The sequence below is a fragment of the Mixophyes fleayi genome, chromosome 11 (assembly GCF_038048845.1).
Source record: "Mixophyes fleayi isolate aMixFle1 chromosome 11, aMixFle1.hap1, whole genome shotgun sequence".
NCBI lineage: Eukaryota > Metazoa > Chordata > Amphibia > Anura > Limnodynastidae > Mixophyes > Mixophyes fleayi.
The window spans coordinates 25,872,187-25,888,665 of record NC_134412.1 but is presented as its reverse complement, the minus strand read 5'-3'; the positions used below and the strand labels follow the sequence as shown (position 1 = coordinate 25,888,665).

The 16,479-nt window shown below is 37.3% G+C and overlaps 1 protein-coding gene and 1 long non-coding RNA gene across 2 annotated transcripts in view; one reads left to right on the top strand and one right to left on the bottom strand.

Moving 5' to 3' along the window:
* LOC142107333 (uncharacterized) overlaps window positions 1–16,479 on the bottom strand; it is a 138,896-nt gene that overhangs the window by 45,870 nt on the left and 76,547 nt on the right. The window lies entirely within an intron of this gene.
* The window catches only part of LOC142107330 (excitatory amino acid transporter 2-like), a 152,507-nt gene continuing 145,347 nt past the window's right edge, over window positions 9,320–16,479 (top strand). The window contains exon 1 of the mRNA XM_075190703.1: window positions 9,320–9,507. The gene's annotated coding sequence lies outside the window, so the exon portion shown is untranslated. The remainder of the gene's footprint in view (window positions 9,508–16,479) is intronic.

Sequence of the window (16,479 nt, the reverse complement as noted above, 5' to 3'; positions counted from 1 at the left end):
TAATTAACCTACCAGTATGTTTTTGGAGTGTACGAGGAAAACAGAGCACCCAGAGGAAACTCACGCAAACACGGGGAGAACATACAAACTCCATACAGATAAGGCCATGGTCAGAAATCAACTCATGACCTCAGTGCTGTGAGGCAGAAGTGCTAACCGCTAAGTCATCGTGCTGCCCATATGTATAGTAAACTCTGCAAAATTGCTATGTGTTTTATAATCAGAAATTCAAATGAGGTTCTTATTGTGCATTTTGGGAAATTTCTGGATGATAATAACAGCAACTAATGTAGGAACTGACGTCACAATCTTTCCACATGATTTCCCAAGGGCAAAATTCTTGACTTTGTAGAAACAGCTGCAAGAAGAATTAAATTTGCCCTGCCACCAACTGAAGCAAGAGGTGGTAACAAGGTGGAATTCCACCCTTTATGTGCTTCAGAGGATGGAGGAACAGCAAAAAGACATCCACGCTTACTCCACAAGTGAGTTTAGACACTGCTAGCTCGAGTCAAGTGCTTCCCCTAATTAGACTTTTGTAAAAGCAGCTTGAGAAACTGAAGGAGGAGATGAAACAAAGCAATTCCACTAAGTACGTTGGACTTGTAGATCGAGTACTTTATTTGTGATCACCAGACATTCTCCCCACTATACTACAGCAAATAATAGAGCCAATAATAGAGCCAGTATGCATGAAAAATGCATGAACATTTTCAAAACTTATTTTGTAGATGTAAAAAAAAAGATTATTTTTTCACTATTTTATCACATTTTTGAAGTTACTGTGCATTCTGGTCTTGGGTTATAAAAAAACAAAACAAATGTCATTTTTAGAAAATACAAAGTCATTAAAAAAAGCAAGGTATGACTTTGTTAAATTTACGTGTTGAATTGACTTTCTTCCATACTTGGGATTTACTTTGATACTTACAAACTTTTTACTGACAACTGTCCCAAAAAATTATTGGATTGAGATGCATGCAGAAGGAATGTTATGCTGTCAAATGTCATAGTCATGGAGAGGGACAGCTGTTAAAATGGTTGTGCTACCTAAACTAATAAATATATATATATATATTAGACTATGCAAAGAAATGCACTTTTCTGCCTAGACACATAATGGGATCCATTCGGTGGAGAAGTACATTTACAGACACAATAATAGTTAAAAAACAGGCAGCTACTGTCTCAATATCGTCAACCAGCCTCAGTGGTAGAATGCTGGGCTGGTTTTCACCATAACAGGGAGACTACGAGTATTGAGCCCCTGCTAGTGCTGGGGTGAAAACAAAATCATCCCTCCTCCCAGAGCCTTCCAGCCCCGCTCATTGCTTGTTTATAATGTGCAGATTGCTTGTTTTTTATGGGGATTTTTTGTTTACTTTTAGACAATATTTAACAGTGCAAACCATTGGGTCAAGCTCGATAAAATTGCCCACACCGCAGTCCCCATTGAGCATTATGGGGACTATGGTTTAATGCAGTACTTTGCCTAATGCAAGAGATATCTCCGATAGGCTGTTTTTAAATTACAATTTTACTAAACCATGTGGGAAAAGCCATTTGAGCATGATTTAGTGCTTCATAAATAGGCCCCTATGTGCGAAGGCAACCCCCCTCCCACACTGGTAGGACAATGGTACAATCCACATGTCAGTTACAGGCACAAAGTTACAGGGCAACTTTCTGTAAATACGATCTAGTGGGGGGATGGGGAGAGGATAAAGTAAATGATCTCATGCAAGTATTTCACGTACCAGTCAAAGGTTTTTATCACATGTGACAGTACCACTGTCGATCCGTCTCATTTTATGACCTTGTATCTGTGTTTACATCTAGCAAACACGGAGACCAGTAAAAGTGCACCTCAATTGAGCACAGTTCAAAAAAGACATTATATGGTTTGTCAACTACAGGTCAAAGTAAGAAGACATTTAATAAGGTAGTTAAAGCCTCAAGAATTTATAACAGACTTCCCTCTTAGTCATTGTTAAGAGAAGGCATTGTGCTTATTATACACTTGGGATATATCTATATATAACGTCAATCATTGAAGAAGTCTCGTCCGCCAGTCAGCGCTAGGACGGAGATTACTTCAGGGCAAACTGTGTTGGATTTTTACTTTGCAAGGGTTAAGCCGTGTTTTCTAATAAGTTATCCCAGAAACATTATACAACCATATTAATTCTGTGATAAATGACTATTTTGTATATCTTTGTAAGGCTTTAAATCTGGAACGGCAATTGTGGTGAATCACAAATTTGAATGTTTATTATCTAAATATTGGATCTCCACCAAACTGCTTTTACTTTAACATGGCAGAAATAGGCTTTCTTCTGGCACTCAGCTTAAAGCTTTCCTCTACTGGATATTTTTTATACTGTATATCAGAGTTAGTTCCCTGATGATTTATAAATGATTTGCTGTCATGTGATTTCAGTCTTACAATTTGTAATGTGTAAATTGCTCTTATTTTGTGAATAGACTAGAAAAGATACATGGCAATGTTTATGTTGGAGATTTTGGTGTTATTGATGTTTGTCATAGGCTGTGTTAAGAGGGGGAGACTTATTGGTTGTCCTTGGAGCAGGGCCGGATTAAGGGAATGGAGGCCCCCTGGGCTAAGGGGGCCTCCATTCCCCCGTGAGGCCCCACCCCTGAGAGCCCCCCCCTGTGAGGTCTCCCCTGTGAGCCGCCCGCCAACTCCCCCCACTTGCTTACCTCCTTCTCCTTTCACTGTATTCCTTCCGTGTCATGCTGTCAGCTCCTGTCTCACTCTCACGAGATCTTCTCAGTAAGGAGATTACTGAGTGCCGGAGGAGGACTACAGTGGCAGTCTCAGCAGCATTTATCGGGCTGGGGCTCCCCACGCCCCCACACCGATCAATAATGCTGAGCACTTTCAAGGGCCCCCGGGATGCCCAAGGCCCCTGGGCTGTAGCCCAGTTAGACCTCGAGTTAATCCGGCCCTGCCTTGGAGATAGTAGAACTGTGTGGTTATATATGGGGGAACCACGGCATCGACTAGGCCAATGTACAAGGACTTTATGAGCACGTGCGGTTCATTTCTTCGATGGGTTTGCAAGGAGACGGACCTTTTTTCCTTACAAATAGCATATCACAGCTTCAACACAGAGAACATTACATATTAATATTTAGCATCAGTGAGAAGCTCTACTCACAGGGAGCAATGCGTTATCTAAAATGGGAATGCAACCAATATGTAATATATACAACAATGGAATAGAACACATACTTGACAATGTAACAGCAAACTGTATCATTATTACATCTTCCTGGTGTCCCTTAATGCCAGGAATGTGGTGAGACAAGAAGCTAATTATATGTGACTTTTTGCATTCAATATGCTGCTGGCAGAGTATCACTCTTTTGCAGTCCTCATCTTAGTGCAAATATAAATAACAGTTTACAACACAATGTATACATCCATAACATAAACCATGATTAAAACACATACATAATAAATGTATGGGTTTAAAACAACTGGGATTCTGTGAGGGATAAATGGATAAAATGTATATGATCACAATCCACACTGTGAGAAAAGAGATACTGCAATAATGGTGTCAAATTAATCCCGCATTTCCTCACAATTCGTCCTCGCCCATGTTTTTTTTGGGTTATTATACTCCGGTATTGGATTGGAAGGAAGAAAGGCTGCTTGGGTGACCAGTTGATTTGGTCCTGTTAATGTGACCTTTGGATTTTGGTTTGGGGTTTTTGTCTGGCACCCTATAAATGGGTCGTGGGAGCAGATGGTTGGCTGGTACTGCTTTTCACTTAAGGTTGAATTGCAAGCCTTTTTATTAAAATGCTTTGGCCATATTCTCTTCACTACTTGTTGTTGTATATATTATAGACTGTGATTATTGATTGTTTGCAGGACGGAGGGGCAGATAGTGTCCCTGGGCCTGATTAATTAAGGAAAGTTAAGTAATTGAGTACAATGCTGCACCAACATACATCTCCTCTCTTGTCTCAAAATATCTACCAACTCGGCAACTCCGTTCTGCACAAGATCTGCGTCTCTCATCCACACTCATTACATCCTCCCATTCCCAGTTACAGGACTTTTTTCAGGCTGCACCCACTCTATGGAATTCTCTCCCTCGCACATTAAGACTCTCCTCTGGTCTACAAGCTTTCAAGCGTTCTCTGAAAACCCACCTCTTCAGACAAGCTTATAATATTCCTCAACCACCCTCTTAACCTCACTACATTACCCTATTACCACCCGTTATACAACTAACCCTTGACCAACATTGTTGTGTGACAGGATCATTTAGCTTATGAGTTACTTTTACCTTTGCAATCTGGCTGGGCCGACTGAAAATGTAGACTTAACCTCATGTGTCAAAATCCCATTGTCCAATAGATTGTAAGCTTACCACCAGAGCCTTTTCACCTCTTTGTCTGTTTTACCCAGTTTGTTTATTAGTTTACTATGTTTGTCCCCAATTGTAAAGTGCTATGGAATATGTTGGCGCTATATAAATAAATGATGATGATGATGTTGAGTAAGTAGTCTCCTGGACAAAACCATGTTACAATACAAGGGGTGCAAACTAGTATTCTATTTTGTACATAAGTTAAGTACAGTCTGTTTTTTTATGTAGCACACAAATACTTGATAGCTTATTTGTACGCTGAAATTTAAAGTTGATATTTGCCACAGCAGTCAGGAAGGAGCATGGTCGGGAAGGAGGCGTTCGCTCTCAACGCGTCGGGGTAAGTCTTGTCGGGGTAGTCAGCAGCATCGATATGCTGACTACCACCGCCCTTACTGTTCATTGACTACGTTCATACGCCCGTTCTCACCCCCATTCCGCCCACAATCATAGGTAGTCGTAAGCGTCTTTCGCTTTCGAAGATGAATTGGATCTACATGTGTGCACTGGAATATAGTCCATTTCTGAGAGAGCAATTTTATGCAAAATGTAGCATTTACGTTCCTTATTTAATCAGGCCCTGTATGTTTAAATTGCTAGATCATTTCATTAATATTTTATGGAGAAGCACGATAGTAACCCCAGAGGTCTTAAAGTAATTAAAATAAAAAAAATTAATCCTATGATTAGAGGTGGAGATCGTTATAAAAGATTATGTAAGAATGAAGTTTTGTGGATGTTTAAATTACAAACCCTATATCCAGAGACTAACAAAACTATGGAAATCAATGATTGGCAGACTTAAATGGACATGCATGTGTATGTCTATGATTGTATATATGTATATATATATATATATATATATATATATGTATATATATATATACACATGTATGTGTCTATGTATGCATATATATATTTATCAGTGGGAGTAGGCTATGTACTTGTGATTTGGTATCTACATATGTGAGCGTGTGTGTATACTTTTTTTATACGCATGCACATACTTGTATGGACATTTGTCCCCATATGTATTCTAATTGATATGGTCTTATACACCAATATTAAATCTTTTTATATATTGATGCCAATTATCTGTCTAGTTATGGGTATATTTACATAAGTTATTATTATTTTTTTTTTTTTTAATTATTTTAATTATTTTTTGATTTTTATTTATTATTATTTTTATTTATTATTTATTTATCTTTATATATATATATATATATATATATATATATATATATATATATATATTCTTCTTTATGTATGTATTTTATATACATTCCATATTTAAGTATATATTTACTTTTAGCTTCTATGCATGCGCAGATGGATCCGGATTCTGTTTGGAGGTGCGCATCGAAGAATCTGACCGGACCTGCTGATTGCCGGAGTCACGCTCATACCGAGAAGGTAAATCCTTTTTGTATGTTACTAAAAACGCCACACGCTGATGATAAGTTCTATCAAGTCACTGAAGAGCGTTACTGGACCTGCTGTTTGCTGGAGCCATGTTTATACCTAGAAGTTAAATCCTTTATGTATACTATGATCACCGCTATACGCTGACGCTAAGTTCTATCTAGCGATTTCTGGAGCCATACATTGGAATCTCTACTGTTTAGCCGCTTTAGCGATAAGAAGATTCACTTACAAGCTCCGTTGATATCAGTTATTTCAGCGACTAAACCCAAACAACTAATGTGGGATTTTTGTGTTGACGATAATCAGGACACAAAGGAACTGATCTCTCTTTTTTATATGGAAATGTATTATAATATCTCAAGTATATATTAAGGAATCTCTCTCCTTATACACCTATTAATTCACTTCTAATATTGGTGTATTATTTGGATTTGAACGGAAACTTATACCCTCTATATCCATCCTTACACAAGCAAGAGATTTATTTAGATCTCATTAGGAATTGTTGGACACTCCTATAGAGTTATAACCAATTTATTCTATACACTTCGTATAAAGATGTTATTATTTTATCATGTTTATTGATCATTGTGATATGTATTGATCACATCTGATTTTTTATTGTGTTGTAAGATATTTTATTCTTGGCCAAGATCCTTTTTTATGTTTGCATTATTTGATTTTGATTCAAGTGATACATATTTGTCACTTATTCTGTACATACTTATGTGCATTAGTTAGTCCAATAAAATCTATTAACGGTTATTCTGCGCATTTCATATTGTTTTTGTTTTCATTTCATTAATATGCACAGGATCTACAGACCAAAGAAACAAGCACACATTATAGTGATCAATCCCAGAAAGAATGTGATTGTCCTTTTCATCATACAGTGAGGGATCATTCCTTATAGAAACAGGATGCCTTACTTATTATTTTCCATGAATTCAGACTGCTGCTGCAACTGCAACACATATTCTTAGAATTGTATTACTATGTTTAGCAACTAAAAAGGAGTAAATGTTTGACTCAATGGACTTTGCTAAATTTCCTCTCATGTGATATAAAATTTAGTAAAGTGCAGTTCCACCAAACCACAGGTTTTTATAGGATGTGATGTGTGGTTTGTAAACCATGCGATTTACTAAAGGCAAAAACGCACATCAAATTGCTAGCTGTTTGAGCTATCTCGTCTGTCAGAAATTAAGAATAAAAAGAAGTAAAAAACCTACCTACCTTAGATTCTCTAACAGCGTAACTTACTCAGCATTGGGCCCAGTCCTCTAGGAGCAAGGTCTGAAAAACATCATTAGACCCCCACACAGAGAGTATTAGCCCTGACTAGCACTGGACTCCTCCTGGTACCCTTTGCTGTTAGGTAACAGGGTTTAAATATCAAAATACTTGGGGCATTACAAGTGTTACCATCATGCACGGACAGCCCATGATTTTTACTGCATGCTGAAGCTTGTAGAACTACAAGCACCAGCATTCCCAAACAGACAATAGTATGCAGTATAAATACCCCCATAACGGATAAATAATTGGTGCACCAGTCATTTCTTAATATGTTTTACCTCTATAGAATATTACTAAGTAGTGCCTCCATACAATAATAAGTAGTTCCCCATGGAATATTATTGGTTAGTGCCAACATAATATTTTTTAAAAAATTAGTGTTCCATAAGATACAGTATATAGGTCCTATAAATATTTGCCTGATGTAAAACGAATGAAGCTCCGATGAGCCTGGCTAGTGTCTTACATCGCTCAGCTATGATTCTCTTAGACAGAGTCAAGCTCCTCAGTTTGAACAAATGCATGTAAGTTTCCACCAAAGCTCATGAGTTTGCGAAGAAAAATGGCGGTGTGTGTGGAGGAGCTCAGGATTGCTTACGCTGGTGTGAAGAGTGTGGCATTCCTTGCTAAGTACAAAGTAGATGCATCAGTGAGTCTTGTTTTCCAGAGCAGTGCAAAAACCTGATGTTATTTTGAGGGCCGGGCTTGCTGAAATGAGATAAAAGGCAACTAAATTTGAGGCAGAGGTGCGAAACAGGATGGTAGACCCATAATGTGAGAATTTCAGTTATTCATCATCATCATCACCATTTACTTTTATTTATATAGCGCCACTGATTCCGCAGCGCTGTAGAGAGAACTCACTCACATCAGTCCCTGCCCCATTGGAGCTTACAGTCTACATTCCCTAACACACACACAGACACACTAGGGTCAATTTTGTTAGCAGCCAATTAACCTACCAGTTTGTTTTTGGAGTGTGGGAGGAAACCAGAGCACCCGGAGGAAACCCACGCATTGAATTGAACTCATGACCCCGGTGCTGTAAGTCAGAAGTGCTAACCACTACGCCACTGTGCTGCCCTAGTTATTGTGCCTAGGGAAGCAAAGTACTTTATTATGCAACAAGCTAAGAACTGTACTGGAGTAAAATGTTGTTGTAAAGAAGCTATGCACATTATTATTTCTACATACACTTGTACACCACTACCATGGTTGCATCGGCCACACTTGAACTTTGTTGTAACCAAATCTGCATGTGTATGGGCTCCTGTCTGCCTAACCATCCATGAGGACCTGAGAATAACAGAGACTGAGCTATCACTGGGTGGAAAACCCCTGGGTAATACAGAGGCATCTACACCACCCAGCAGGTGACAGGGGGATACGCGGGAAATTTGTATAGATCCATTTGTGCTATGACAATGTGTATAAGTGTCAACTTGCAGAAGGGGATTAAAATGACCAATTCATCAAACCATCAAACAAGTTGGAATAATGAATTATGTTTAATTTATAGGTGTGTTACACGCATCAATTTGTTATTTGTAAGACAGTCAATAAGCAACAGTGGTACTTCATTAGAATAAAAAAAGGAAGAAAAGGCAGTTGGCTGTGACCCCAAGAGATTGCATTTATGTACTGTGTATAGACTGGTGTAATGAGAAAGTGGTCAGAAAACTATTTGATGCAAAAACTTTATTGTGCTTAAAGCCAGCCCTCAGCATGATTGTAGGGTGAGGAGTTCCGCTAACCATGGTAATACGCCATTGGCTGCTTAGCGTGGGGTGGTTGTTTTTAATAGTTACAAAATGCAGCATAGAGCTGTCTACTAATCACACGCCCAAGCTTCCTATCTAATGTAAAAGAGAAAATTATCATTTATAGCATTAAATTGGAAAGTTGTGTTTGCAATGACCGCTCATTTTTTTTTTTATTTAAATGAATTGAACTTAAAATATAACTTTGCTATGGATATTCTAATGTCATCGGACACCGTTCATTTTAATATATTTTTATGTAACTGCTATTGGACCCTCTATATAAGACAAATAAAGGAGAAATAATAATGGGGTCAGAGAACTGTTTGCTGTCATAGAGTACAGTATTACAACTTGAAGCATTTTAATCCCCTAACGGGATTCCTTTCAGAAAGATTTAGTTACCAGTTATCTGCCCTACAAGCCACTGTAGAGAGAGATGCTGGAGCATCCAATTCTCATCCAGATGTGTATTTCTTTATCTTAATTATTCTCTAAACTGCGCGTCTATCTTACATCTGCTTCATCTTTTCTCTCTTCTCTTCTACTGGGTTTGATATTTTCCGCTTGGTTATAGTCATTGTCGTTGTTTATTGGACCATTCCTGCAAGGTACAGTACCAATTATTTTAATTTCACCTTGTCTAATGCCAATATAGTCTATACATAAAATGCACATATAGAACATGCATGAGGTATGGAATATCCTGACCAGAAGAGCTTACAGTCTATTTAATCTATATAAGCTACTCTTGTAAGTGCAGCACCCACTTGGCTGCACTACACTTAGGTCTATATTTTTCTTATGCCCTTTCTTATTGTGGGTCTATGAATGTAATTTTAATTTCAGAACTAAAATGTGTAATTTGTATACTGGCTTTACCAAGAAATTGTACGTTATCATTTACAAAAATGCAACGCAAAATAGCAAATCTAGAAAACGCCATGGTGTTGTCGTATTGGAGTTATACAATCATGAATGTGGCTAGCAATGAAAAAGTCTAACAAACATACAAATATATGTTGTCGTGATCCATCATGTAAAATGGTAAAAAGTAATATATTAATATCTACATGTATGTACATGATGTATTAAATACAATGTGCAAGATGCTCATTTGTAGAAGGACGGCATATCATTTATTTATAACGAGTCACAGATTCTGCAGGGGTGTACAGCAAGGGTACATAAATAGAAAATAGATACAGTAATACATTAATACAAAGCATAAATCCGATAATAACTAGGCGCCACTTACAATACAACACATACAACAATACATGAAGCAAAGTAAAAAGCACAATAGAGAATCCCATATGCAGAGTACAATGTAACAAACATTTAGACAGGACCGACAGATAGGAGACAAATAGTAGAGAGGACACTACCCGTGAAAGCTTACATTCTAAAGGGGGGGGGGGGAATAATATATGTTTATTGTGTCTGTAATTGGTTTATATAAGTACAATATAGATAGGAAAGTTCAAACCAAATGAGATAATTCAATTATAGGACACCTAATAAATGTTTTTGACTTTCAAACCACATTTAAGGCTGGGTACACACTACAGAAATCTTCTCCCCATGTGTTATCTATAACGATTTTACCAACAACTGATAAAAGAAAAAGTCCCAATCAGCATGCCAATTCATGTGTACACACTATACACGTTTTACAAGATTTACCTTCAGATCTGTGCTCTTCATCTGTTATAACCATCAGCTGAAAAGATTCTGACTCTGTAAACTTGATGGAGATCTTGATCGTAAGTGCATGCACACTGCAGAATGGGAACGTCATCGTTCCATCGTTGAACGAGATTTTTAGTTTGGTTTAAAAATCAAATGAGACAATATAATGGGCTTTGGAGTGATAATCGTTTATCGTTGGAGCGTACACACTAATGCAATATCGGGCCGAACAGTCGATTATCGGGTGATTGGCCCGATAGTCGACTGAAAACCCTGTAGTGTGTACCCAGCCTAAGAAAGAAAGAAGGTGTATTAGTTATAACTAATAGTACTTCAATGCACAAGATATGGTAATATATATCCAAACTCATGTAAATTATATATGTATAATCGATGGGTTCTGATGTCATCTCTTCGCTGTTTATTAGGAAAAACGTGGCTATTATTAGTATTACTGCACTTCCTACTATACGTTAATATGGATATTAAAGTCACCTTGAAAATTTGTGCCCTTCATTAAATGGTATATATGGTATATGGTATATATGGTCACATAACTCCTAAGTGACTTTAATCATATCACTGCCTTATTATTACATATTTTATATATGTTTGTGGATGTAGTCTGCAGGAAATATTTGATGTATACAAATGTCTAATAATCAACAAATCATTTATTTGCATACTTTTGTGGCAAATGTCCTTTGAGTAAAACCAATTTCACTTTACAGCTAAATGTTTTATATTGTACATTGTAAATGGCATTTTCAAGTGAAGTGATAAGCAAGGGATTGTCATGTATACTTGCAGTCACCAAGTTTTACCACTTATAAAGTTGACAATGTATAGCAGAAGTTTTTAAGAACAATAGGGGGGTATCATATGAATGTGTGGGTTGAGGTGATATACATGTGTGCTGACATTTCTGTTTTTTATTGTCTTTTATTGTTGAAAAAAAGTATTAAAACACCTGTGAACTGCACTGTTAACTGAATAAATTATACCTGAAAAGATTTTTTTTCAAACCAGGTAAAAATAGTTTAGCCTCTGAAAATATAAAGTGACACTTTACCGTGTAAGACTGACAAAGCCGTTTGATATAGTGTGAGTCAACAAAGTTCCTTTTTAAGTTTACCCTGATTTGTATGGTGTTTAAGCTGGCTATACATGTGCAGATTTTGTGTTTTTGACGATATGCCCACTTGTAATGTGTGTGGCTTCATCATACTAGAGGAAAGTCTAATACAGCAGTAGTAGAATTGATCCAATGTGGTGGAAAATCAGATAAGGCAAGAACATCCAATGGCACGTGTGTGAAGTTATTGGATGACAGGGAAGTGGAGGTCAATGCAGAATACTTAAATGATTATTGCAATCTGGGGGTAAATGTATCAAGCTGAGAGTTTTCCGGCGGGTTTGAAAAGTGGAGATGTTGCCAATAGCAACCAATCAGATTCTAGCTATCATTTTGTAGAATGCACTAAATAAATGATAGCTAGAATCTGATTGGTTTTTCAAACCCGCCGGAAAACTCTCAGCTTGATACATTTACCCCCTGGTCTCTTGACATGGAGTCTAACTGACTGGCTGAATGCACCTTGACCTTTGCCGGTGTGGCCAAACTGCTGATAGAGCCAGCCGTTTGGTGAATGTATTCCAGTTTAACGCACCTGTTCCATTCAGCGCCAAGCTTACATGGCGTTGAATGGAGCCAGGATCATCAGCAGACCTTCATCTTATCTAAATCACACGTGTGCTTATGTATATGTGCTGGATATAAGACAAGCACATTAACCTACTTAACAGGTTTGCCAACTTTTGAAAATTGTTTTTACTTACAATTTAAGAAAATAAAAAGATGACGTAGTTCGCATTCCATTACTGACGCATTATTTATGATGCTATTTCAAAGCAGGTGAAACAAAAGGGAAATCCTAAACAACCCCAGGTGAACAAAATTGATTTTGCTGAACTAGAGCAGATACAGGAAGTACATGGAGCAGCCTCCAGGGCATTGGTTGGGGCAGAAGAAGGTCAGCACAATGTATTGAGTAGGGGGTAGTGCCATTTAAATACATGAAGGAAGCAAACACATGAGATATTAAGCCCTGCTTTGTGGTGAGATTTTGACTTGTGCAAAACAAATGTTTGTGAGTCCCATCTTTAACACTGCACTGACTGGCAAGGATTAGTCAGTCTTAATGTGGCAAAATATGCAGTGGCTGCTAGTTGAAAGCAAAATGCAATAATTAATATCATATGGCACATTTATTGTTTTGAGTTTCTAACGAGCATTATACACGATTGAGCTTTCAAATAACACAGTGGCCTAGTGGTTAGCACTTCTGCCTCACAGCAATGGGGTCATGAGTTCGATTCCCGACCATGGCCTTATCTGTGTGGAGTTTGTATGTTTTCCCCGTGTTTGCGTGGGTTTCCTCCGGGTGCTCCGGTTTCCTCCCACACTCCAATAATCTACTGGTAGGTTAATTGGCTGCTATCAAAATTGACCCTAGTCTCTCCCTCTCTGTCTGTGTGTCTGTGTTTGTATGTTAGGGAATTTAGACTGTAAGCTCCAATGAAGCAGGGACTGATGTGATTGAGTTCTCTGTACAGGGCTGCGGAATTAGTGGCACTATATAAATAAATGATGATGATGATGATGAAATATCAAACTATCTGGGCACCCTGGCTGAATTACCATGGGGCCTCCACTTAATGTTCTTCCGTATAATCTTTTACACTCTTATCTATTCTTCTCCACTTTGTACAGAGGACCTTTTGAACACATGAGTTGTTAGGAGTTTTCTGAACGCCCCACTCCACCCCCCACTCAGGCTTACCCATACTAACGTTCCCCCTTTAGTCTTCCCACCGCTTCACAAACATTTTTATAAAGCTTTTTTTGGACTCTGAAAGATATTTGATTTCTATTGAGAAATGTATTTCTACTTCCAGTTAAACATGTATCTCTGATAATTTGAAAGTGACACTAAGGGCTAGATTTACTAAGCTGCGGGTTTGAAAAAGTGGAGATGTTGCCTATAGCAACCAATCAGATTCTAGCTTTCATTTATTTAGTACCTTCTACAAAATGACAGCTAGAATCTGATTGGTTGCTATAGGCAACATCCCCCTTTTTTCAAACCCGCAGCTTAGTAAAATCTTAGTAAATCTAGCCCTAAGCTCTGGAAGGAATTACGCTGTTGGATTGAGATTTGTTTCCCCTCCTTCACTATTCCCTCCCTTACGTTTTTCTGTACCCCTCCTCAACTCCATTTTTATTTGCAATTTTTTTTTTAATAATATATATTTAAAATAACAGAGACTGCACTGGCTGATAAATGCACTGATAGGTCGTGAAGTGGGTCAGATGGATCTTCTGCATCAAGATCCCCTCAATGTACAACGCTGTGTAATATGTCAGCACTTTATAAATAATAAATAAATAACTCTCAAAATACGCAAAATTTTAACTATATTGATGTGCATGGCTTACATCCTGGTAAATGACCCCCCCCCCCCCCACTACTGTGAAGTCGTTGCTCATAAGAGATTATTAATATATTTAGGTGCAGTTGGACTGACATACTTTTTAAGAATAATGAGGGATATATATATATATATATATATATATATATATATATACACACACATACACATACGTTTGGCCCAAGGCGAAACATGTGACTCTCTTGATTATTATTTTCTTTAACCCTTTCACCGCTGAACTTATGTTGGCACTTTTGAGGTTGGTCACACTGCAACGTCAATATCAGTAATTTGTTTCTACGGTACCCACACAAACTCTACCTTGTATGTTTCAGAAGACATTGAATTATCGGAAAATACCATTAGTTTGATTATACCTCCTGCCACTGCAATTTTTTACCCAAAATGGCAAAAAGGTTTTTTTGTCGTTACTGAAATTGCATTTGCAGATTTTTTTCTAATCATTGCCAAGAAATACACTGCGGTTCTTGCTTTGGCATTAATCCACATTTCCAAAAAAAAGCAACAGCCAGGTTTCTACACAGTTTTTCATAATAATATTTACACTTGAAAATGATAATGCATTTTTTACATTTTTACATGAAATGCCACGCACACGTCCTCTTTCTTGAAAATACTTTGTCATGTTCCTTCTGGCTAAATGCTTGTAATGCTGTTCCAGACCACAATTGTATTCATTGTGTTTTATACAATGCCATGCATGTTTGTTCTTTCTATAAAGAAAAAAATCTAAAAATTCCCCAAAAAAATAATATTTATTTAAAAAAAATGTGTGGGAACATTATAGGTAGACCAAAAAGGCATAAGAGTTTGAAAACTAGACAACCTAGTGCATTAAATGGGAGGTTCTAACGCTTTCTGTAGTGTAGGGTATTATAGTCCGGTGATCACCAGACAACGGTACCCAACACTCTACTCTTTCAAATGAGGGTGCCTCTGATTCTCAAGGTACCAGGATGGGGGAAACCTGTGTGTTACACACCCCCACTCCCATGCTGGACTCCTTAATGTTTTCTGTATTGTAGGGTGTTACTGTCTAGTGACCACCAAACAATAACTATTAAGGGGCTATGTCATTTGAAAGAGGTTACTCTCTTTGAAATTTAAATTGAAAATAATGTTTTTGAGGTGCAGACTTTACTACCTTTAGTCTAAAAGTCAGAAAACTTAATTATGATCGGCAACTCTGCCACTTATCTATACATTAAACAAAGGACTCTTGTTTTAACTAGTGTAATTTGTGACCAAAATGTTTAAGTAACAAATGGCAATAATGTCACAAAAAATTGCACAAACGTAATAACTTCTGTTACCTTGTAAAAACTCACTTGAGCAATTCCTAAGATGAAAATGTATATCTAATTATGTAATACTTATAATATTATGAACACAGTTTAAGTAAAAGAAAACATAGGAGGCAGCAATGCAAATGTTTATGACCCAGAAGCATGATGCTTTTGTATATTGTTGTTTTGAAGATTTAAGCTTTTATGGGTCTGATTCACAAAACTAGCTCCGACCATTTGCAAATCCAAGCGGATATCAAGATAGATTTTAATTTGAATCTGGGTATATGTACGCTATGTCTAAGTGGTATGCGCTGTTACATATCGAACAGTGCAGAATACGCACATGCATATGTGTAATATAAGGCTTTATCAGAACACATGCAAAAATATATAAAACAGACATCTCATAATAATATAACCATTAATAAAAATATGTTTATATATTTTTATATATATATATATATATATATATATATATATATATATATATATATATATATATATATATATCTATATCAACTATATAAATGCCTAGTGGCGTGTGTTGAAAAAAAAAAACCAAGCTGCAGTGCCACCTGCTGGGCAGAGTTATACACTGACCTATATATTTCTTGAAGGAGAAGTGACAGTTGGGAGTGGTTGGTGGTTGCCGGGGGTGACAGTGGGGAGTTTTTAACTCCTTAAGTAGCTTGATGAAGGATGTGACGATGAAGATGAAGGATGAAGTGATGGAGAAAAATGATGAGGTGGTGACATGTGGACATAACCACGTTAAAAAAGGGCGCTTGCATCGGGAAGTAACGCTCTTCCCCTGAGGAGGCCTGGGCTAGGCCCAAATGCATGACAAGAACCTTTTTAACACCTTAAGTAGCTTGATTTGACTAGAATGCATGAGTATCATGCACGGGTTAATTTGTATATATATATATATATATATATATATATATATATACATACACACACACACATACCACACATTAAATACACACGTCAGTATGTTCTTAATGTGTACTGTACATACAATGCATTTTTATGTTATCCCTTATTTGCAAACAAATGTTCTTCTCTATCAAGTGACACGAGTACATG